This window comes from Nannobrachium achirus (genome assembly GCF_963921795.1).
Source record: "Nannobrachium achirus genome assembly, chromosome: 1".
In the NCBI taxonomy this organism is placed as follows: domain Eukaryota; kingdom Metazoa; phylum Chordata; class Actinopteri; order Myctophiformes; family Myctophidae; genus Nannobrachium; species Nannobrachium achirus.
Window position 1 is genome coordinate 48,626,437 of NC_137810.1, and position 15,642 is coordinate 48,642,078.

Below are 15,642 nucleotides of genomic sequence, written 5' to 3' on the forward strand. Positions count from 1 at the left end.
CACAGCTGAACAGAGCAGCACATTCCCCTCTAAACAACCTCCACCAGTGAGATAGGGGCTAAATTATGGGATGTGTGAGTTGCCTGGAGAGAGCCGCACCATGGAGACAGAATGCAGCAAATGGCCCTCACGCTGTGTGTGTGCGTGTCATATGCGATGCGAGTGTATTAAAAAGAGATGGAGACTTTATGTTTGCCTGTGTGTGTGTGTGTGTGTGTGTGTGTGTGTGTGTGTGTGTGTGTGTGTGTGTGTGTGTGTGTGTGTGTGTGTGTGTGTGTGTGTGTGCGGGTGCGTGCGTGTGTGTAAATGGCCCTCACACTGCTTGATACCCCAGCTAGACGCCTTGGACACTTGCCCTTCACGCATAACCTCATAAACATACAGAGAGAGCGAGAGATGGGGGAGAGAGAGAGAGAGAGAGAGAGAGAGAGAGAGAGAGTTAGAGACTGTACTGCTTTCGTTCTGTCTGTCTCTTTGTCTCTCTGTCCATTTTTTTGTGTTCTCGCCCACACTCCCCTCCTGTCTCACGCAGTCTCTTCTCGATTCTTTTCATCATGTCTCTTTTAAACTGTTAAAGGACAACTACGCGCTAAGTAACATCTGGGCTCATTTTCCTACTTATATTGATCCCAAATTACTGTCCATGGGGTCTATTAGGCAGAAATGCCCCTGATGTTCAGTTTCTCCAGCAGACCCCAGCAGGCATCATAGCATAGAGTGAAGCATACTGCATGTACTGCGTTGACTCTGCCAACCACTTCAGTTTCTCTGCTCAAGAGTTTGAACAATCTTTACTATATCTATATCTACTGTAACTATTATTATACAACTCTCTGTCACCAAAACCTCTGTTCTGCCCGGTTCTCCTCGGTGGTGGCCGGGAGCAATTTGATCTGAATTTGCACACGGGTATTGACCACTAGCAATATGCACAAAAAAAATATATAGGCTATGTCAACACCGGAGATTCGTCACTCGGGCTATCTTAGCCGCCACGGTTACAGAGAACGCTAGCCTGCAAACTTAGAAAGGACTTTCATTTACGGGAATGTCCACAAGCAGGACTGCGCGGTTTGGATATCATCTTTATAACGCTAGCGGATTCACGCGTGCATGCATGCACGTGCAATCCATGCGTGATGTGTGTTGGAACTGTTGCAGGAACCAAGTACAAAGTTTCTTTACATCCATGATACACTGTGAACAGCGCATAACCCAAACTCTGCACATACTGTGGGTGCTCATATTCCAGAACAGGTATGGACTAGTGTTTATATTGTAGCGTTTAGCGTTTAGTGTAGACAGCCCATTACTCTAGCGATCTCTCTCTCTCTCTCTCTCTCTCTCTCTCTCTCTCATTTCTCCCACTGGACGGTAATGGAACTGGACTCTACCAAAGTTATGGACTCTACCAACCAAAGGCATGTCATGTAAACCTGTGTCCTCCAGCACGCTAATGATATATTACATGCCATAAAAACACAAGACACACACACACAGTAGGCTACTGTAACAGAACATGTGTCCTTCAAAACACAATATTAATGTGCACCTAGAAATACACATAACCCCCCCCCCCCTCTCTCTCTCTCACTCACACACTCACACACACACACACACACACACACACACACACACACACACACACACACACACACACACACACACACACACACACACACACACACACAGTCCTTGACACAAAACCTTGCATGTCCAAAACTGTAAATTTTCAGGATTCAAATTAAAAAATGACGCTATGAGCAAGTAGGACATTCGTTTTTACAGTTGCAGTACGACAGTAACATACTGCTACTACACTAAAACAACCACAGTGTGGCGAGGAAAGATTAGCATTTATTATTCATGGCTGTGTGTTCACAGACAGAATGTGACATGGGACTGGTCATGAAATATGGACTCTGCAGTGATGGTTGAAGCGGGAGTGGGAGGATTTAAATGCCCAACCACATATAGGTCATGTGGGACATTCATTCATAGTGAATGTAGAAGGACTCAACCTCGCGTCACCACACCAGACTTTCCACCTGGGAGGAAAGCCTGCTATTTGTTTAACAGGTACACATTAGAGCAGTGATGGCTGAGTGGTTAGTGTCCATACCTAGGACTCCGGAGACCCCAGAGGTCGCAGGTACGATTCCCTGCTCCAGCTATCACTGCTCCCCTCCACCTCGTGTTCCTTGTGGGCAGCACTGGGTTCAGCTGGGTTAAGCTGAAAAAAGCAGTTGGGTTGGGCTGCGATATACAGATATATATACAGATATACAAGATATACAGATATGCAGATATACAAGCTCACAGTGTGGCACTGAGTGCCGCGCTGTGAGCTTGTAGATCTGCTATTTTAGAAAAATCGTGAAAATTTGAATTTTGACCCGATTCTAAGTCATTACTAACCCTATTTTTTTTACCCTAACCCAAACGCTAAACGCTAACACTATCAAAGAATAGACTAGAATGTAAACAAAGTGTCGGTCTGACAATGGCCAAAATGATTATTTTATCATTATTTTACGCTTTTTGTGGTCATCGAATAGAAACACATGTATGAAGCTTATTTTTTTATAAAATATTTTCGAAAACATTATTTTTATTTTAGCATCCGTTTTTCAAGAAAAGGTTGACTATAGCTCCTTTAAGGCCTTTTCTTAGTGGTTTTACCTTTCTATCAGTTTTATTAGTTTTTATATCTGGCTTCTTTTCCTCTGTTTTAGTGATATGTACCCAATGCCCATTGATTTTATGAGCTGTTTTAACTCTTATGGTTATTATGCTGCTCTTTTATATTGTTCTGTAAAGCACTTTGTAACCTTGTTTGGAAAAGCTATACAACAAAAAATCATTATCATCTTGAGCTACACCCTCAGAAAGCCAGTCATCTGTTTGTCATTTCCGTTCACGTAAATATATTTGTAAAATATCTTTTAAAAATATATTTTGGAATTTCAATTGCTGCTGAAGCAGCAAGCTATAATATACAATATCCTTCGGCTAATTTGATTTACAGTTGGACGAATTTTACGCGACTGCAACGCTGGTCGTTCCCAGATGGTTTTCAGACTGCATGACGGAAGCATTTGAAAACTGTGTGAGTCAACAGTCTGGCTCCAGAGAGACTATCGTCACTGTCGGGCAGAAACCTCGTATCTCCAAGTTTCAAATTTGTACATTTGTTTCGCAAAGTAAAGCACTGCTTCATCATACAAGGCCGTCGCACAAAAGTAGTGAAAACAGCTGAGCGGTGCGAGGCGTTGTGTGCTTGTAGATCGGCTGTTTTCACTAGTTTAAATCATTTTAAAAGATGATAAATACAAAACAAACGGTTTTGGACATACAAGGTTTCCACCCGACGCCGACTATATACTCCAGTCCCCCAATGTTTTATTATGGTTGTTGTTTTATTGGCCTGCGGGTGGTGGGTGGTACCCCCCCCCCCCCCTCCCCCCTCCCTCTCTTGCTGGGGTGCTGTGGCAATAAATCCATAATTATAGATGCATGGGGCCTCATCTGCATATGCAAATCACTAAAACAGAGAGCATGTGATGGAACGAGGGAATGGTGAAGAGCGAGATAGAGAGAGATATGGGGGCCATAAGTTGCAAAACTTTTGGAACCAAATTTTTGACTTTCTTGGGAAAGCTTATGAGAGGGAACTCCCTCCTGCTCCGTTAACTGCGCTCTTCGGGGTGCTGGAGCCAGGGTGGGCCCAAAACAACCGGGAGAATCAAGTTGTTAGGCTCTCTACATTGCTCGCCAGGAAATTAATCCTTCAAGCCTGGAAATCAGTTAAACCCCCATCCATTGACATGTGGATAAAGGAACTAGGCGGAGTCCTGCACCTGGAGAGAGTAAGATTTGTCCTCACAGATAGGGAGCCCCAGTTCCAAAAAATATGGTCACCTATCCTGCGCCTTTTAGAGTCCCTGAAAAGAGTAGACAGTGCTTAGTCGCCCCCTAGGGTCACCTGCTAACTTTTACTGATCAAGTACAACGTGTGATTACTCTGTATGCTGTTCGCCTATCTCCGGGGACGCGTGCCGCCATCAGCCATTTGTTTGTTTGTTTGTATGATTGTTGTTTGTCTTGTTTATTTTTTCCTTTCTTGTTTGTTTTGTCATTATTGCTGTAGTATTATTTATGTTTTAACTGTCAATTTTGTTTTATTGTTTATATATGTATATTCGACTTTTGTATTGGTATAAGGTTTTTTTCTACTCTGTCATATGGTCCAACCTGGTTTTGTCATGATGTTTTCTCTCCATAGTTGCTATGGACGATATGTCTTTAAAAATGAAAAATACTAATAAACAGATGTTAAAAAAAAAGAGAGAGATATGGGGGGGGGGGGGGGACACACACGTGGAGACAGAGAGGTAGTGGCGTAAAGTAACTAAGTACATTTACTTATAGGGGTACTGTCACCTAAAGGGGTTGAGGGGCAGATTACACTGTGACATGAGCTTCCCTGAAAACGGTCTGAAACAGTCTGAAGCTCATGTCACAGTGTAATCTGCCCCTCGCCCCCCAACAACAGCTGACCAGTAGGCCTACAGTAAGTAGTCATAATAGTCAGGCTATACGGACAATTCATTTGATTGGCTTATAATTGCACATCCCCACAATGACATCATAAAAATATTAACTTGTTTTTTAAGATGATTCTTAAAGTGACAGTAACCCTTTAGGTGACAGGCCCCCTTTAAGTACTGCACTTAATTACATTTTTGAGGTATTTGCACTTTACTTGGGTATTTCGAATTTTACTGAACACTAATACAGTATTTCTACATTGTAGTATTGATACTTTTACTTAAGTAAACAATTTGAGTACCTTTTCCGCCACTGCAGGGAGGGACAGGAGGGCTTCCTCCTGTGTGAATGTTTGGGACTGCAGACATACCACCATGTCTGTCACGTCAACACGGGGCCGGGGACCACTAGTGGGCCGTGAGGATACTGCAAGTGGGCCCCCAAATAATTGGCAAAAACACTTTTTAGCTCTGAAAAAAGGGCAGGAAAAGAAGGGCTGAGAGGGTGGTTCAAGGCCTAGAATGTACCAAAACACCACGCTACCCCGGGTCCTGTGACCTTTACAGGTAAATGTGCAAAGATAGTTTCTACTGGCAACACGAGTGAAAAAGCAAGATTATGCAGAAAGATTGCAGTACTTATGCCTCATTCACATACAGAAAAGCCAAGCTAATGGTTTGCTTGGTAATTCAATGTAATCTCTATGCAAACCAGCTTTTAAAATGTCCAAACGTAAAAAAAAAGCTTGGACATGCACCATTACTGTGATCGTAAGAGGAAGAACAAAGGTTCACAATAGTGAGCTGACCCCAGGAAGAGTAGGCCTATAGTTATAACTTCACCGAAGCTATCAGGAATCCACACAAAGCATAAAGTGACATAGTGACCGAGACAGCTGAGCTGTATGTCCCCGTGTCCCCTGCCTGGTGCAAACCTTTACCAATTAACTGCGCTGATGAATCTCTCATCGCTTTTCATTTAAAATTCAAATGATTTCAGCCCCCTAATTATACATGTGATCAATCCCGTAGAAAATAGTTCAGAGTGTAGGCTATAATAACCGTGCGTATGGCTGTGCACAAGTGGCTGCTTTGGAATACATTGCTGTCGGGAAACCTTGTATCTCTAAAACTCGTTCTTTTTATCATATTTTTTGGAACACTTTAAAGTAGTGAAAATAGCCGATAGCTCTCAGTGCATCGCGTTATGAGCTTGTATATTGGCTATGTTTTGCTACTTTTTTTTTACGATGATGAAGTAGGGCATTCATTTAGGAAAAACAAACATTGTTGAAATATGGAGATACACGATTTCTGCTGGACTGCAACGACAACTCCTGAGGCACTTCCCATACAGAAGACCATCTCTTTCCAGCCGGCAGTGTGAATATCTGTTTCAATATTCAGTAGATTTCTATCCTTTACCAAGGCTGTTGGTCCAAGGATTGCCAGCTTGATGGAGAGGAGAGGGAGTTATATGGACACATATTTATGTGGCACAGATATTCTGTGCTCTTTTTAACCCAACTTTTCGCCGGTTCGCCCCAACTCTTTTATTTATTTCTAACGCGCGCAGCTCTGAATTTACAGTGTCGACTGCAATGACCTTCTGGCAGTATTCATTATTTCGCTATATAAGGCGTTTCCAGGCCACTATCCGTTTTCTGTTTTTTTTTCTTTCCCACCATTATTTTCCATTTCAGTCGCTGAAAGTAGCTCTTCTTTTTCACGCTCCTTTTCTCAGCCATTAGCTCTGACATTTCGCACGGAGATGAAGGAAATTGATTTGAAATAGGTTCATTACGGGTGTTTTTTTCTCTCTTTTTTTGTGGAGTGAACGTATAGTGCATTAACGTGCTCACAGTTCCGTGCTGGTCTGACCTTCAAAGAAAAACAGAACACAACTGCTGTGGTGGGAGGCATTACAGTCTCTCACTAATCTTCAATGCTTTTGATATACAGTACTTGGATCCTTCGGTCGGGTATTAGGCCTACGGTCCTATCTATATGCTCCACAGTCAGCGACCATTGTTTACGTCTAAAAATTTGTGTGCGTGTCTGTCTGTGTGTGTGTGTGTGTGTGTGTGTGTGTATTTGTGTGCGTGCGTGTGCACGTGTGCGTGTGTGTGTCTGTGGCAAGCTGTCTGCTGTTCCTCGGCCTCAGCAGGAGAGCGGCTTGAGTCTTAATGAGCCTGTTAATTAGTGTGCTTTAGAATCTACATCTAATGAGTTTGACTCTTACAGTGGAGCACCCCACACACACACACACACACACACACACACACACACACACGCACGCACACGCACGCGAGTTGATGTACTTACAAAAACATAGATGCGCATCTGCATATTGGCACGTGTTGATACGTGTGTGCCACAGCCACACATACATATTCATCCCAGATATTGTACATACACAAGTATGTGCTTATGTGCTCATGCACGCACTGCACGCACGCACATTGATGCACACACAAAAACATAGATAGTCTGCATATTGGCACATGTTGACCACACAAACATATTCGTCACAGATACTCCTATACACAAGCATGATAAACACGCACGCACGCTGTATGTGTGTGTGAGCGGGCATGTGTGTGTTTTTGCAGCCTACTTGTGTGTATGCTGAGCTGTCAACCTTGCATCTCCATATGTTTTTCAGCAATTCGATGCCCTACTTCATTATACAAGAGTGTCGCGCAAAAGTAGTGAAAATGGACGATCTCACAACGCATTGTCTTTTTTTTTCCAATAATTTTTGTCCCACGATTTTTGTAACCCATTTCTTCCCCAGTGCCAATTGCCTAAGCTGTAATCCTGGTCTCTGCTCTCCCTCTGCCACGCCTGGGGAGAGCCCCGAACTGAGCTTGTAGCTGAGGACTTGCAAAGGACTGTATAGTGGTGGGCATTTAGCACTCGCCCCTGTTTGTCGGCCAGAACAAATGTGCACAGGACCACATTGGTATAGTTGACTTGTAATTTACTTGCTCTTTATAGTGACAGTTTGACAGTATGACCGTTGACAGTATGGTCTGAAATAGAAAACCAACAGAAATACACATGTTCATATTCATCATAAGAAAATAAAACAATCCTGTTCAAACTATTACAAAGGAGCATATACTGTAGTACAAACAATGCCACACAACTCAAATAACTAAAGAACAGAGGCACAAACTCACAACATAAGGACTTACTTATCAGGAGTGACACACACTGCACAGAGGTCTTTACTGGAGGCAAACTGAACTCAAACTGACAAACTGGGTCTGACTTAAAACAGTAATTGCAGTGAGCAGGCTTCAATAACTATGTGTCCAATCAGCCTTCAGCTTGTTAAGGGACTGGCATGGCATACAATCAACATGAAAGCAAAAAGTACTTGAGTATCATTAGTGACAACACCTGTGTAATCATGGCCTTTCTTACAGCCGCCCCCAAATATATGAAGTATATTTGCTTACTAGAAAGGCCACTAAGTGGGACCCACTGAAACAGCAGCACTGTCCTCTGTTCCCTCTGGGATGGTTGGCAGGGCCACTGGTCTTGTGTAGACTTCTTGATCTTGACATGCACGGATCTGATGTGCCCATCAGCAGTAGGATGCACCTCAGCCTCTTGTCCGATAGGCCAGAGTGCATGTGGGAGTGGTGGATCCACTACCATGACCACCGCACCTTTCCCCATGTCTGCAGATATGATGTGCCATTTCTGGCGGGCTGGGGTGGGCCGCCCCAGTAGCAGGTGGTTAAAAGTCACAGGACTGGGGTCAACAGACTTTCCTGCTTTGAGGAGACATGACTCATCTGGGAAGGTTTCTTGCTGTGCTCGTTCAGGGATGAGGTACACTGCCCTGCGGTAGTTGTCGCCATTTGGGTTCCTTCCTGATCCTCTTGGCTTGGCCACCTCTTGTGCCTTAGCATCCAGAAGCTCCTTCCAGGTGCAATACGAGCTCTCACTTTCTACAGGGGAGTTGGCTACTGCTGTGGTTAAGCTGCAGATGGTGGCCTCGCGTAGCTCAGAGACACCCTTTTCTGCAGCGGAGACTGGCTTAGTGGGCCAGTTGTCTGGGCTTTGGAGGAATGATGGTCCCTGGTTCCATCCTTTAGACTCAGAGAGGTCCATCAGAGTTTTTCCCATTGTGACGTCGTCCGCCAGGTTTAAAGATGCTTCCTCCTGCTTAGAGTGGGTCACCTCCTCAGTCCTATAAGGAAGGACATCTGCCTGCCCGAGCTTTTCAACATTGCTTCGTAGTTCAGAGGTTTGGGGCAGGAGGGTGGTGAACAGGCACTGCTGTGGGCGGAGATGCCGCCCCGTCAGCTTCGTAGGACCCTGAAGAGTCCAGCCCAGTCTAGTTTTAACTGCGGCTGGACCACCTGGTGGTCCCAACCTTACTCGCTCAATGGGCGTAACCAGGTGAGGATTGTCAGTCCCAATGAGTAAGAGAGGTCTGGCACGTTCAAAGGACTGTAACGGGAGGCCAACCAAGTGTTTGTACTGTTTCTGTAAACTCTTAACGGGGTATGAGTGGTCGGCTAGCCCCAGGCGTTCTGCTGTAAAGGCCCCCCTGATGGTGAAGCGTCTCTTGCTGTTAGAGGCAGGGGATATGTGAAATGAAACGGATGCACCATGCAGGGTTTCGATATCCTGCCGGATGGTCCTCAGGTCTAGGTTCTCTGGGGTTCCATGCAAACCAAGCTTTCTCGCAGCTCCTGGAAGGAGCATGGTACGCTCCGAACCATCATCCAGGACGGCATACGTGTCCAGACTTTTGTTTCCAGAGTGCAAGGTCACTCTGACAACTTTCAGCAAAACTCTATTGCGGTCAGGTGGACGGTCCAGATACAGCACATCAGTGGTGGTACTGACCAGGCAGCTCTCTTCATTAGGTGCTTCATTGGGTTGTCTGGTGTTCACCTCATGCAAGACTTGCAGATGCTTACCTTGGCAAATGCCACAGCGTTTCTTGAGGTTGCACTGTGCTGCCAGGTGAGACCCACCACAGCGCCAACATTTCTTATGAGCCCTGATCCAATCGGACACCTGGTCCTTGGACAGCTCCGTGATGGCAGAACACTGGCTTAGATAATGCTGATCATCATCGCAATAAGGGCAATAGGGTTTTCCATTGCTGCACTGGTTAGCAGGGTCACGTTGTGAATCTGAACTCTCCTCAGATCCATGTAGGATGCTAGTGGCTCTCTGCTTCTGGGAAACTGACTTCTCTTTAGTGTTAAAGGACTGTCCATCATAATCTAGACACCGGGCCTCGTATTGCAGCCACTCTGAAAAATCTAGCAGAGTATGAACGGCGCTGGGGTTACAGAACATGGCGCGTCTGAAATCTGCCCTCTGTTCAGGTGGTAATTTGCTCAGCAGGCGAGCTACATGGGACCCGCAATGCAGCTCTGCCTCGCCATCTAGACCCAGGGTCCTAAGCATGCCCACTAAAGACCGGACCTGAAGGGCAAACTTTTGAAAGGCGTCATTGTCTCCACGACGGATGTCTGGTGAGTCCATAACACTGGCTATCCTGTGCAGAGCAATTTGGTGGGGCTGACCATATTTCTCGCTCAGAGCGGCCATGGTGTCTGAGTAAGGGGTGGGAGAGTTTAAATATGAGTCTGCTACAAGTCTGGCATCCTCAAGCTCGAGGTGATCAACCAATATCTGGTATTTAAATAACTCAGTCCCATCTGGGGGTAGCAGGTTTGCTAGAGCCATCTTTAGCCGTGCAAATTCGGTGGGGTCTCTGTGTCTGAAGTGGGGAATGGTTGGCCTTGGCCCTCTGTAGGTTGACTCAATGTTAGCTATGAAGCCACTGGGAGATTGAAGGACATGTGTTGAATTGGACTGCCTCAACAGCTGAGGCCCGTTGCCTGTTGCAGAGTTGGGCTGAGTAAGTGGCGAACTGTGGGGGCGTGTTGCAGGTTGAGAAGGGGCCTGAGTGGATGGCACACTGTGGGGGCGTGTTGCATACTGAGGAGAGGCCTGAGTGTATGGCACACTGTAAGGGCGTGTTGTAAACTGAGGAGAAGGCCGATTATACGCCACACTGTAGGGGCGTGTTGCAGCTGAAAACCTGGATGGAGGAGGTGGTGGTTCTCTGCTCTGGTGAGGAACCACCTTGGCTTGGTCCTTTATGACCTGAAGCTCAGTCATTAACTTCTCCAGCATGCCTAATACTGGTTCTACAGGTGTTGGAGGCTGTCTCACCTCTTGTTCTGCGTCGTGCCAGTCTTCCTCATTGTCCTCCGCTAGGTTCTCGTCCGGAGGTGGAGATGGTGCGTCGGCACCAGGTGGGTGCATCAGAGCAACCGGCTGTGGCTGCGTTTGGGGAGCTGGCTCCGCCTGCTCCAACTCCAAAGGAGTTATGTTCTGGGCAGCAGGTTGCTGGGGTGGTTCAGTGTTGTGAACGGGCACCATAAACCTCCTCATCTCCTCTTTAAACTGCTGAAGCTCTGCCAACTCTGCCTGCATCGCTCTGTGAGATTGCTGTAGTCTGCTATTCTCCCTGTAAATCTCCTCCATCTCTGATAGGTACTGTACTGGACGTCGTCTAGACCTCCACTGCTGCTCGAAAGGAGTGGAGTGTTCCACATTATCCTCCAGGGGCTCTTGCTGCCGTCGGTAGGCTGGCTGGTCAAGACAAGACTCCCTTTGACTGGCAATGGCCGTCTCCTCCTGAGAATAACCCCACTTATCTAAAGTAACATCCCATCTGTGGCTGGTGTTTGGAGGGTCACGTGTATAGATGAGGGGTGTCATCCTGGCAGCTCCCTCTGGACTCGGGTAGCACTCCTCTTCAGGCCCCGATCTATAATGTGATGGACCTGAGGGAGTTGGGGCATGTCTCCTCCGATTGACATGACTTACTTCATAGTCCTCTACTCTAATAGTTGGATGGATCGGCCGCCTTGGTCGGACTATTGGTTCTGTATCCTCTTCATGGTGGTCCATAATGGGGCAGGGGTAAGTGCTACTATCCGGCTCGGATGGACCAAATTGTAGCTGAGGACTTGCAAAGGACTGTATAGTGGTGGGCATTTAGCACTCGCCCCTGTTTGTCGGCCAGAACAAATGTGCACAGGACCACATTGGTATAGTTGACTTGTAATTTACTTGCTCTTTATAGTGACAGTTTGACAGTATGACCGTTGACAGTATGGTCTGAAATAGAAAACCAACAGAAATACACATGTTCATATTCATCATAAGAAAATAAAACAATCCTGTTCAAACTATTACAAAGGAGCATATACTGTAGTACAAACAATGCCACACAACTCAAATAACTAAAGAACAGAGGCACAAACTCACAACATAAGGACTTACTTATCAGGAGTGACACACACTGCACAGAGGTCTTTACTGGAGGCAAACTGAACTCAAACTGACAAACTGGGTCTGACTTAAAACAGTAATTGCAGTGAGCAGGCTTCAATAACTATGTGTCCAATCAGCCTTCAGCTTGTTAAGGGACTGGCATGGCATACAATCAACATGAAAGCAAAAAGTACTTGAGTATCATTAGTGACAACACCTGTGTAATCATGGCCTTTCTTACAGAGCTCATGCATGCTTCCTTCAGTACATGAGGAGCGAGCAGGCCTAGATCGGCCATTTTCACTACTTTAACTCATATGCTGCTATTTTAAACGTAGGCTGAACTGTTTACCTTTTAACGTGGGCACGCACACGCATCGTGCACGATCTGTGCGCGACTCATCTAGTAGACGTGTAGACTCGGTGACAGCTTTTGAATGAAAAAAAACCCATTGAAATAGACACATCCGTTGCCACGCTGTATCCCTGCTTATCCGCCAGTGTTTACATGAAAAAACATTGGAAACAGCCAGCTGTGCGCTATGGTAACACATGGACATGTTCGCGCACATATAGCAGACGATATGTGCGCAGATCATATGCCAGGCGGGTAAAAGAATCAAACAGCTACAAAAAAAAAACCCCCGCGTGAAAAAATACCATTCTATGGCCGTGCAGTCAGCTCACTTGTTTACAATGAAAAGCTATGCGTTCGGAGCTGCGATTGGACGTCAGACCGGATATGGAAACCTAGCTCCGGTCCAAACGGGAAATACGACCGGATACAGTTAGGAGGCGGGCCTAAAGAGCCAGAATCGGCTATAATCAGCGACCATACTTTTAATCGTTTCATAATGATTAAAGCGAATTAAATCTTCGGGCTCCTCGGGCATCGAGTGGTACAGCGGGTAATCTCCGGTTTTGATGGGGATCGCAGGAAATGAGTTAAAATGTTTATTTTTCTTAACTAATGACAACAAAAAAGGGAAGGGTTTTGGACACATATACGAGGTTTCCGGCAGACATATTTAATAACACGCTGCAGTGTGCAGTAGAGAGGGAGTGGATCAGCAGGGTGTTTGCTGCTGGAGGCGTTTCTCTCTCAGCGTGAGGTGAGCTCGACGTCCCCCTGCCTGCAAGACACAACGCAGCGTAGAGCCTTCTACCATCAACCATCTGTTTATATACTGAACACACACACGCGCACGCACGCACGCACACACACAGGGGCGTCACAAGGGGTAGGAAAGTGGGACTGAGTTACCAGGGCCCAAGGTGGAGGGGCCCTAGTAACTTTAGCTATTGAAAAATAGCAGATATACAAGCTCACAGCGTGGCACCGAGTGCCGCGCTGCGAGCTTGTAGCCTAATCTGCTATTTTTGAAAAGTCGTGAAAATGTGTGCAAATCTTTGAATATGTATTTTTTAAGCGGACATTTGTAACTCAAATTTTGCTTCCGGCGGGGTGGGTCCCTGGAACTAAATATTTTGAGATGGGGGTCCGTGGCCAAATTCATATCATTTTGGGGGTCCTTCACATGAAAAAGTTTGAGCATCACTGACATGGAAACATGGGTTTCTTGCACACTTTTTCACAATTTCTCAAAAATAGCAGATCTACAAGCTTGCAGCGCGGCACTCAGTGCCGCGCTGTGAGCTTGTATATCTGCTATTTTTCAATTGTTAACATTCATGGGGGGCCCGCAGTGAATCCTTGTACCCAGGGCCCAGAATTTAGTGTGACGCCCCTGCACACACACACACACACACACACACACACACACACACACACACACACACACACACACACACACGTGCACGCACCTAGCCCTGCTACCCACACTTCTGTCAAAGAAAATACGAAACAAACAAACACACAGCGATGAAACCCCCAATATCGCAGGATAGCATGGCAACTTTTCCGGAAGCAAGGTATAAGAAAAACAACAACACTCTCTCTCACTGTTGCCTGCTCAAACATTTGGATTGTTAGGAATCTCATCTAGATAGTTAGCGACAGATGTCTACTGCTTTCCACTCTACTTTTTTTTGTTTGTTTGTTGAAGAGAGTTCGTGTCATTTACTCAGATTTTGTAAATCGCTCTGGATTAAGAGCGTCTGCGTTCGACTTCGACTTGTCCCTCTTTGATCTGACAAGTTGACAACGCGTGACATGATGCAACAGTGCAACAACGGTTCTGCCAAAAGAGCCAAATCAATCTTATATATTTACCCTACACACGTCTCCATGTCTTGGCTTTTGATCAGGAAACTCTGCATTTCCTGGAAGACATGGCAGCTCATGGGAAACATAGCTGTGCATTTTAAAGTATTCATAGACACACGACTGCCCTGATTTCAGGCCGTCTGTGTGTCTGACAGACATTTCGCAGATGTAGAGCAGAGGCGTAATTTCAGAAAGAGATAGGGGGTGGCAAAAAATAAGTTACCATAGCTTCAATGGTGGAGCTTACTTGTAGATCATCTATTTTCACGATTTGTTTGGGGGCAAAAATTGAAAATGTTTGCCCATAATGAGATTCCTAAAATAGGGATACCCGGGTTGAAAGTGTTTAATAAATTAACGAGTGCATACAATACAATAAAAGGCTGCTAAAACAACTCAGAGTTGGGGACAAATACAATAATGCATAAAATAACAGAATTTAAGGTTAAGTGGTTTACCATAGACTGCGGTCTCCTGTACCCGGGAGTGATGCAGACAGACAGACAGACAGACAGACAGACAGACAGACAGACAGACAGACAGACAGACAGACAGACAGACAGAGAGACAGACAGACAGATACCATACAAGACAGTCGGTAGAGAGGGTGCCAAGGAGGAAACCAAACCCCGGGCTTCATCTCCCTGAAGTGAGGCCTTTCCACCACAAACTGTCTCTCCTAGTGAACATGAAGGGCTGCATGGGCTGGGTGAAGATCCTGTCTTTCATCTGCTGCCTCCCTGCCACTATAGACTCTCTACTACCCACACTAGTTCCAGCAGGGAACGTAGAACACTTCACTTCAGCGCCCAGTACCACAGGACAGCTCTGTCAAGTTTTCTTTTTCCCTGCAAGCTCTTCTAGTGCAAAGGCCTCGGAACACTGTGGCTGCATGTGTCAAAGCTCTGTAGTCAGCTACAGCCAGAGAGTCATACATAATAATGTATAAAATCGTCCTCTGACTGTCGGGTGGAAACCTCAAATTGTCCAGAGTTTTTACTTTTCAGGAGGATTCAAATAAAGAAATAGCTCAAGTAACATCTACAAGTTCAAAACTCGAGCTTGTAGATCAGCTACTTTTGGCATTTTTGTGTGACACTGTAGTATGATCAAGTACGAGTAGGGCGTTAATTTGCGGGATGGAGACGGGTTAGATCAGTCAATCTCAACCCTTTTTAGGGGTATACCACCTGTACAGTAAGCATGGGGGAAATCCACATGGATGGATATGGCTTTAATGTATCTGTATCAATATCTACTGTACATGCAGCTAATGTTAAAGACAAAATATAGCCTCCGGAAAATGTCAGCCATTTTAGGCATTCAGTCATAAAATATGTGTCCCAATCTCATTGACAGCCAGTCATCTCGGCAAGTACAGCTTTAGACAGGGACTGAAATACTTTTTTTTTTTTTTCTCACTAAAATGTGATAAAGCCACTAAAGCATTTCATAAATTTCAGGCTACATTTCACTTAAACGCCAGAGCTTAACTCTGCATGTAAATAAGACTTTTTTAAATTAATGTGAGAGATC